This window comes from Anneissia japonica, unplaced genomic scaffold (assembly GCF_011630105.1).
Source record: "Anneissia japonica isolate Jap-2015-1 unplaced genomic scaffold, ASM1163010v1 scaffold407_len587689_cov185, whole genome shotgun sequence".
In the NCBI taxonomy this organism is placed as follows: Eukaryota; Metazoa; Echinodermata; class Crinoidea; order Comatulida; family Comatulidae; genus Anneissia; species Anneissia japonica.
Window position 1 is genome coordinate 516,930 of NW_022686478.1, and position 9,107 is coordinate 526,036.

General features: G+C 30.4%; 1 long non-coding RNA gene across 1 annotated transcript in view; it reads left to right on the top strand.

The window, feature by feature from the left end:
* The window catches only part of LOC117117047, a 34,119-nt gene extending 31,253 nt beyond the window's left edge, over nt 1-2,866 (top strand). The window contains exons 4-5 of the long non-coding RNA XR_004446849.1: nt 531-644; nt 1,563-2,866. This is a non-coding gene — a long non-coding RNA (uncharacterized LOC117117047). The remainder of the gene's footprint in view (nt 1-530; nt 645-1,562) is intronic.
* Nucleotides 2,867-9,107: the final 6,241 nt, after the last annotated feature.

Here is a 9,107-nt window from a genome sequence, read left to right on the forward strand (position 1 = left end):
TCAGCCCTCTAGCTGAAACACAAGGAGAGGCAGCGATGGGAATTGAACCGGGGACCTAGAGATCTCCACGGTTCAGCGCACACACAGTGGCTACCACCAGATTAGCCGACTGAGCTAAGCTGCTCTCTCAATAGGTCATTGAATAAGTCAGTAAATGAAAGAGTGAAGCAAATAAATTGAATAAGTGTGTAAATAAATGAATGTGTTAGTAAACAACTTTATAAGTGATTGAAAAAGTAAATGAAAGAATAAAAATGAATGATTTAACTAGTAAACAAATGAATGAGTGATTTTACAAGTAAACAAATGAATGATTGAATGAATTAGTAATTGACTAAATAAATTAATGAATAAGTAAGCAAGTTCTTGAATGAACAAATGAACGAACATGTAAGTAATTTTTTAAATGAGTATGTTAGTAAATGAGCGAAGGAATTAAATACCAGGCATTACTTGACAACAAAATATGTTAAAATAAACATTTTGAAGAATTGACTTCTTTTAATTGGAATTTATTGCATTCATTTTAGATAGTCAAGGAAACAGCTGATAAGGATGGTAGAACATTACATTGCCAGTACTTGTGAGGTGCAAATGCCATAGGCCATAAGGTCTCTTATCTTTTACAGAATAAACATAAAAATGTGAGTAAGATCAATGGTATTTATTAATGACTTCTACCAGTTTTGATTTAAAAAGATATAATGCCACCCACAAAATGAGCATGAAGGCCAGTGTCGGATACAGGAATTTTAAATAGCGGGGGCCCAGGGAGGGAAATTTTGTTGTACTGTACCTTTTGTAATGTGTATTGGTCGAATAAATAAATGAAATGTAGGCCACCTCAGCCGCACCGTGATTGGGGCTGAGTAAGAAAATTTATTATTATGACACCTTTAGATGGCTGGAAATAGCACTCAGACTTAAATTTGAAAATCATTTTCTATTCTTGTCCATTTATTTTATTAATCTTGAAAATTTGGGGGGTGGGGGCACAGGCTGAATAAATCCTTTAATTTATCACTGAATGCAAAGATAAAGTAAAACAACAAAAAAAATAGATTTACAGACATTTTTCTATAAAAATAATAAAATTTGTTGCCAGAAATTTAAGTTTTGCAATAGTTATATATATACAAATTGAGTTCAGCAATTCATAAAAAAATGTTCAGTTTATATTTGATATCTGGCGGAAGTATATGAAAAAATCCTCAAAGGTCAATAAAAAATATTGTTTATTTTAAAATAATTACATTTTTACTAATGCACTGATAATTTACTACAAAACTCATTAGACTGAATTAAATAACAGCCTATTCACAAAAGATTTATGCAAAAGAAAACAGGAAATTTAATATAGTTTATGTTCAACAAGTGGTGAGGAAATTTTCTTTTCATTCTAATTTTTAATTTATAACTAATAATATATTTAAATATACAAAGTTAACAATTGAATATACTGTAATTTGATAAATTCAGACAGATGGTACAGGTAGATCTTTAAGCAGTATGTTTCCTTAAATCTGATCACTGATGAAGGTGACCTGAAAATTTAAATCTAGATGTGTTTAGGACTACACAGTTAGTTGTCGTGTCCATGAGCTTCTAACAAGATTATCGGTTGCCTCAACTATCAAAATGAACATCTAAATTGATTTTCCTCACATTTGCCAACGGACCGTTTCAAGTAACAAGAATTAAAGTTGCTATCTAAGTAGTTAATGCTGAGCGAGGACTCCTTGTCAAGCCAGACACTTCCACAGGAAAATTGGATTTGAGAAACCATGGAGAAACAGCAATTGGAACTGACAATTGTCCTGTAAAACATGTGTTGGATTTATTTAAGGAACTTGCTTCTGAAATTTATGTGACAACAAAACAGTGACATTTCAAAAAGTATCTATGTTGATGGCTCATCCCTGGTGGTGTGTGATTATATATCCTTGCTGAATATGTATTCAATTGTATAAAACTATTTCAAAATTACATATCAGTACATCTTTCTTCAATTGCTTAATATGGAGTGTGTTCTTTAGACTCTCCAATACACAGTAGGATATAATTTACTTTTCATCTCTGATGCATTCTTAATTTATAATGGTTAGGTAATCTTTTATTCCAAATTTATATTCTGTATGCTACTGTGACAGTTAGAATCACCTCCAAGCTTTCAAAATTCAATGTAATTATGCCTCAACATAAAAATCAGACAATTGGTTACTATATATTAACTACAACTAACTTAAATTAACTAACTTACTTAAACTAATTTAAAAAACTTAATTTACTTGAACTAACTTTATCTTAATTTAATTTTAACTTATGGTAAAATAAACAAACTTTAGGCCTTTACTTAACTAACTTTAGCAGCATTATTTAACTTGTTTGAAACTAACTTTGCTTTAACCAACATTGCCCATAACTAAAATGAATCTTATTTTTTAAATTGTGCCTAATATTTATATTATTATTTAATTTTGTTTAACTAAATTTTTTACCTAATTTTTAACTAATTTCCCTTAGTAAAATTAACTAGCTTTACTTAACTTCAATTTACTTTACATGACTTCAGTTAACTTTAACAACACTTTAACTAAATTTACTTACGGTAAATTAAATTTCTAACTAAATATAACTTTAAACAATTTTACATAAATTTAACAAACTTTACCTAACTTCAGTTGCTCCGACTTCCCTTTGATTGTCAGCTAATTGTAGTTCATGGACACAATTCTGATCATCCATACATTTATGATATTTTTTGGTAATGTCTTTCCTTGCATTGTTTATTGATATTGTGTAATAATTTATATATTGAAAGTGTAAATGAAGATAAGGCCCCAAAACAAACTGTATTAAATAATCAACACTTTCTGAGTCCTAGAATTTGTTCAAATTTTGATTCCATTGTTTCTGTTAGAAAATTGGTATTGTTCTAGTTATTTTATTTGTTTTAAAGTCAGAACATAGTTTTTTTTTTTTTTTTTTTCCAAATAGAGTATTATTAGAGTAGTACAAATTTAATTTATGATAATGATCATCTTGCATACAATTCCTTAATGATATAATATAGAATGGAAAACATTCTATTGTGATGAAAGTTTAAATAAATAATATGTGAACTTTAAATAGAAGTGCTGCACAATTTAAAAAAAAATGTTTTTTAAAAATAAAATAATTTTTTTTTTAAAATAAATAAAAATAAATAAATAAAAATAAAATAAAATAAATCTTTTTTTTTTAAATAATAAAATAAATGGAAAACATTCTATTGTGATGAAAGTTAAAATAAATAATATGTGAACTTTAAATAGAAGTGCTGCACAATTTAAAAAAAAAATGTTTTTTAAAAATAAAATAAATCTTTTTTTTTAAATAAATAAAAATAAATAAATAAAAATAAAATAAAATAAAAGTATTTTTTACAAATACTGCAGAGAGATTGACTCAATTCTGACCACTCTTACTGCTTGCAAAGTAAATTGAGTAAATAAATAATAAGACATATAAACCTCCCTCCTTCCTGCAAGTGAGTTAGGATGATAATCTAATTATTTATTGGCTTTAAGCTTGAATAACTGAAATGAATATTGTCTCTAGTAGGCCTATTCTGTACAGAGTGATTCTTAGGACAGCTTTTCGCTAAACCTACTTCTCTGAGACTGAATCAACAACTCCTAAGGGAGGAATGTACTGATCCATAACTCTTGCACAAGCAACACAAATATTTCAAAATATGTTTTTTATCAATAGCCATTGTGCATGCATTTTTCGTAGCGTGCCCCACAGCGATAGATGTGGTCATCGGCATGGTAACACAATAGCTTTGAGCTAATGCTGGATCATCAACCAATTGCAATCTAATCCTGGTACTTATCATCCAATCAGAACGGTGCTTTCAGGTCACAGAAATGTAAGCTGGAATATATCTGGTCTGTCATATGAACCATGACTCACGAAATAAAACTTTTATTCCATAAATGGGGGACATCAGTGATATGATAAAGTAATAATAATTATGATAATGATTATGTAAGTCAATTGTGATGTCATCACTGCAACTCCCAGTGTTATTTGTCTATCCCCAACAGTGCAATATTTTTTCATATAGGGCACACTTGATCCTTTTTTAGGTCTGTGTGCAAATAATTCAACTTGTATATATTGTACACCGCAATGAATTCTAGGCTAGTGTTTTTACACCTAGGACTACGGCGCACACCTGCAGAAAGAGAAGGCAGACAGTTGCCCAATCATTGTTTGTTGGCAAGTGGTAATTGAAAAATTAGTTTTGAAAAATAAAGAAAATTACTTCAAATTCAATATTAAGTATGAACAATTAAGGAATTCCTTGAATCAAATGGACCCTAATAAACTAAAGTATGAACATTTAATAGGAATATTGGACCTATTTTAAAGACTCAAGGAATGAAATTAGATGTAGGCCTAGGCAGGAGTCCACCGAGGCTTAGATCGTAGCCTAGCCCAGACAAGAAATCATACGATTTTACCTGTCTGCACCGACCAAAAGTGATTGGGTCCTGCAGTATTTTCTCAAATGCTTTAAGAAATGTTTATTTCTTTGACAAATATCAATCAAAATAGCATTACAAGTTCTTCACACACGGCAATAAAATAATTATTCATCGTATCTGAACTGTTGTGTAACGTCTCGTCTAAATGTTTGTTAGCGCGTGCAGGAGCATGTTAGCATATGACTGCTACAACAGTTGATTATCAAAAGTAATATTAAAAGAAGAGAATGTTGTCAAGCAATCAATCTAACCTTCATATAATAATTTTACGCTAGTTTACTATGCGCAGCTCTACTAATTGCTTATTGTTTAAAGGAATACATGACTACTGTCTCTTTTGGAACCACGATGTTGATATTATACACTAAATGGCGAGAATGATGATGATGATGATGATGATGATAATGACGATGATGTACGTTTTCAGAGGTGCTATATTTACCTACCTGAATATGTATTTGTTATAGTATAATGGCGCCTTTCAGATTATAATCCTTTCCTAATATTCAAATCGTTTTATTAAATGTAACTTGACAACATAATCAGATACCTGAATTGTCTTCTTCATTAATACATCACCAGGCACTATTGTGCCATGCTGGCTTGATCTTTAGGCCTAGGTAGAAAAATAACATGGGGCCAACAGACCTGAGGAATGACAGCCTGTGGCACCTGCTCCTTAAGAGTTATCTCTCACTTCATTAGCCTAGCATCAACAAATCTTCCAAGCATCAACCTGTTGGAGACTCAAACTGATGAAAGGAGCACTGATAATTACAGCAAGTTGAAGGTTGAAAAAAGTTTAATGGTCAAATGGTATAAATGGAATTCTCATCAAACAGTAAATGGGACAAAGTAATAAAATTAATTAGTTTTCTGTTCCAACCACTTCTCTTTTTTTCTTTTTTGCTGCTGTTACTTAAATGATTTTATCATTTTTTATTTTATATCTCCAGAATTGGGTAAGAAACAGCATGGAGGTATGATACAGTATATTAATAATTCTTGTAATTTTTATATTTCTCTACTTTCTCTACTACAATCAGTACATTTGGTGGTACAGTAGCATAAAGGATTGATCCACAAAATTCTGTCAACCAAATATAAGTTTCTTCTAATTTTTACAATTTTAATGGTTTAACATATTTTGATGTATACATGTAGCAAGGTCGAATTTCCTTTAAAGGATTAAATAATGCGAGTGTGAGCCTGCGTTTAATATTAATTCATCATTAATGCTAAACATCTTGCAATATAGCGCACTCAACAAGACTTCCCCAATCGAGCAGTCGTTTGCCAGTATGTGCATAGACCTATTTATTTTTCTTTTAGTGTCCCTTTCAATTGTGTTTATCCATGTGGTTTCTTTTCGTCCTTTTGCCATACTTTTTCCATTGATTCGGAAAGAGCACTCTGCGCTGGACTGTAATATCAGTAACAAAATTTAAGTTAGTCCCCTCGAGTCCTGCAGCAGCTATCAGTGCCTACTCATGGTACAGTACGTTAATTTGTGAAATTAATTCTAATTAATTTTTTCATAAATATGGATTATAAGAAAGGGTAATGAAGTGAAAAAAAAAACAAAAAAAACTTGGAATAAGTTGTATTAAGTACCCAGGATGGGAAGATGGATAATTTACATACAATAAGTCACTTGGTAATTGAGTGATACCAGACTACTTGTGCAGCTAGCTCATTGTCAAGAGCTTGGAAATGATAACAGAGGAAATGTGGGATTAGAGAAGCATCCTTTTTAGGAGTGAGCATAAGTACATGCTTAACTAATTCTTATTCCTCCTACACACTTGGCCCATAACAGGTAAACATTTTACCAAGCGTTAGACTATAGGAAAGATCAGAACTATCGATGAAGAGTAATAGCGCCTCCAATGTTTTTTTTGTTTTTGTTTTTTTTGGCTACTAAAAAGAATAATTTTCCTTACCTAAAACCTGGATTGTAAATAGGGCAAAAACATTTTTCAGCAATTGGTTCTATGTTTGGCATGGGAACATTGACAGTGTTAGTCCTTTTATACATGGAGTTTCTGTAAATTAAAACAATAAAAGAAAACCCAAAATAATACTTTTTTTTATTTCAATGTTTTCTTGACCCGACTACAATTTTTTTTCTTAACTTTTATCATTTTGTATTTGTTGGTCATTACTGTATTGATTATAGATAAGTCCGTGTCAGTTACTTTACTTGATTGATAGTCACTAACATGGTTAGAATTCAATTGCACCTTAGTGGAAAGTTGGTATAGTAATTATTTGGTGTGTATTGGCATAAATACAATAGGAGTCTTAAAATATTTATAACCTTGAACATTCTTTGCCATTCTCTTATTCTATTCCATTCCTTTAGACCAATATTTTTGTGAAATGCCAAAAAAATAATAATTTAAATTAGAATTTTGTCAATTGTTTTATTTTAAATATTTGATATAATAATGAATAGGTGGATCTTGATTTGTAAAATTATTGATCCTATAAATAAATGTTTTACACTAAACCAATAAAGCAGACCTAAATTAGGGGTGTCCATGGTAACTAATCAGGCCTGTAACGGGGGTTTTGGCCAAACCTTCTTGACCAGTTTACTACTGTAGTAGTATTTTATCATAACCTAAAGAAACACATCTGAGTTAAAATTGGCCTATAAGAAATCCCCTTCCCCCTCTTTCCCATGAAAATGGTTTTGGGCTTACTACTGGTACTAAGCATAGATGTTTTAACTTGTATAAATTTGTGTCTTAATATTTTTTGAATATTGTGACATATTTGTCAGAGGTATATTATGTGTATTGTCATTGATGACTCCAGTGCATTTTCATGTTTTAGTTGCTAAGGGAGATTCATGCTCCAGTTATAAGAATTCAGCAGAGAGGACATTTGTACTTGTGTTTACCTCACACCAAGCATGCAGCGCATACTGGGTAGGCATACTAGTGTGTAAAGCCCATGTTAAGACTATCAAATGTCCTCCCTCTAATTAAAGACACCTCCAATTAAGGATCACATTTCTGCAGCCCCCAATTGAAGTCTATCTTTTATTTATATAAAAATAATTTGTCTAAATAAAGACCAAATCTGTTAAAGACCATTAAAATCCCCACCCCAAATATGGTCTTTAATTAGAGCTAAACATGTACAGAACAAAAACGATGGTAAATGAGGTGGGAAGATATTTAAGAAGTGAAGACACTGAGCAGACAGTATTTTACTTAATTAGGGGAATAATAATAATAAAATAAATAAATGTTTGGAAGGGATAAATACTTAAGTAGGCATACTTTTAATATAAACAAATTTTGACCACATTTGGCAGTATAAATTTCAGTTTATCAATTTATAATAAGAATGCATCTAACAGAAAATATTGTTTTACAAGTCCCTCTTAGAAAAAACCAATTTTTGGACTGAGTTTTCCTGGTCTATAGCACCTTTGGTCTTTGGAAGAATAAAAAAAAAATATTATTAATAAAAATTAAAGATATTAGCTTGCACTTTGAGACTGCAGAAAGGTGGTATTTAATTGGAGGGGTCTTTAACTAGAGGGGGACCTGTTTTATATGATTAAATGACTATTAGTTATTATATCAATAGTGACATACACATCATTTTACTTACTTTGACTGACAAATGTCACAACACAGTAACATAATGGTAATAACAATATAAACAATGAAAGTTGCATTGATAACAATAACAACAATAATAACCAATATTATCAATGATAATCTTAGATAGATAGATCAGTGTAATGTAATAACATTGTTCTTCTTTGCCATAGAAATGTAACAAAACCATAAAAATACATATCATAAATTTTGTTTTTTTCTTCTCTAATAAAATCCATTACATGAGTCACAAAAACTTACTTTATTTAGTTAGATCTCTGAATTTGCAATTAAAACAGTCAGGAATTCACTTCCCAACCTGACCACTGATATCTATCATCAGACCCTTCTGGCGACCAAATCCAAAATTCCTATAGATGACGCTACATACTGTAAAGGCATTAACCAGTTTACAATTTTGCTAAAAACTCTTCTAGCACTTAATTATATTGGATTTGACAAATAGTTACTGATTAAATTTTACTGCAAGCAAGCGGGAAAAATCAGTCTTTGTTATACATTTACAATATGCTATTCATTATTACATTCTCATCTTACCTTTTATTAAAATATTCCTTTTTAGTTAGCGGCCAAATTTTACTGCAACGGAAAAATCATTCATTGTTATAGGCCTATGCTTATAATATGTTATTCATTTTTTATTATTCTATTCCCATGTTACCCTTTATTAAAAAAATCTTCATTTTGTATATTTTAAAATTTCTTGCGTTGATTGCAGAAATAGATGCATAAGTATCTTACCTATCTTTAAGTATAGATCCTTAAGTTGACTAGTAATAATAATATTCATTATTTTATTTAAGTGAAATGTTTTCTATTTCTCAAACTTTCTTTCTCTGATTTTAATGATATTTTGATGTGTTGTGTGATGTACGGTATTGCATTGTGTTGAAACTTAAAGATGTATTGTCTCATGCTAAATACCCAAAAA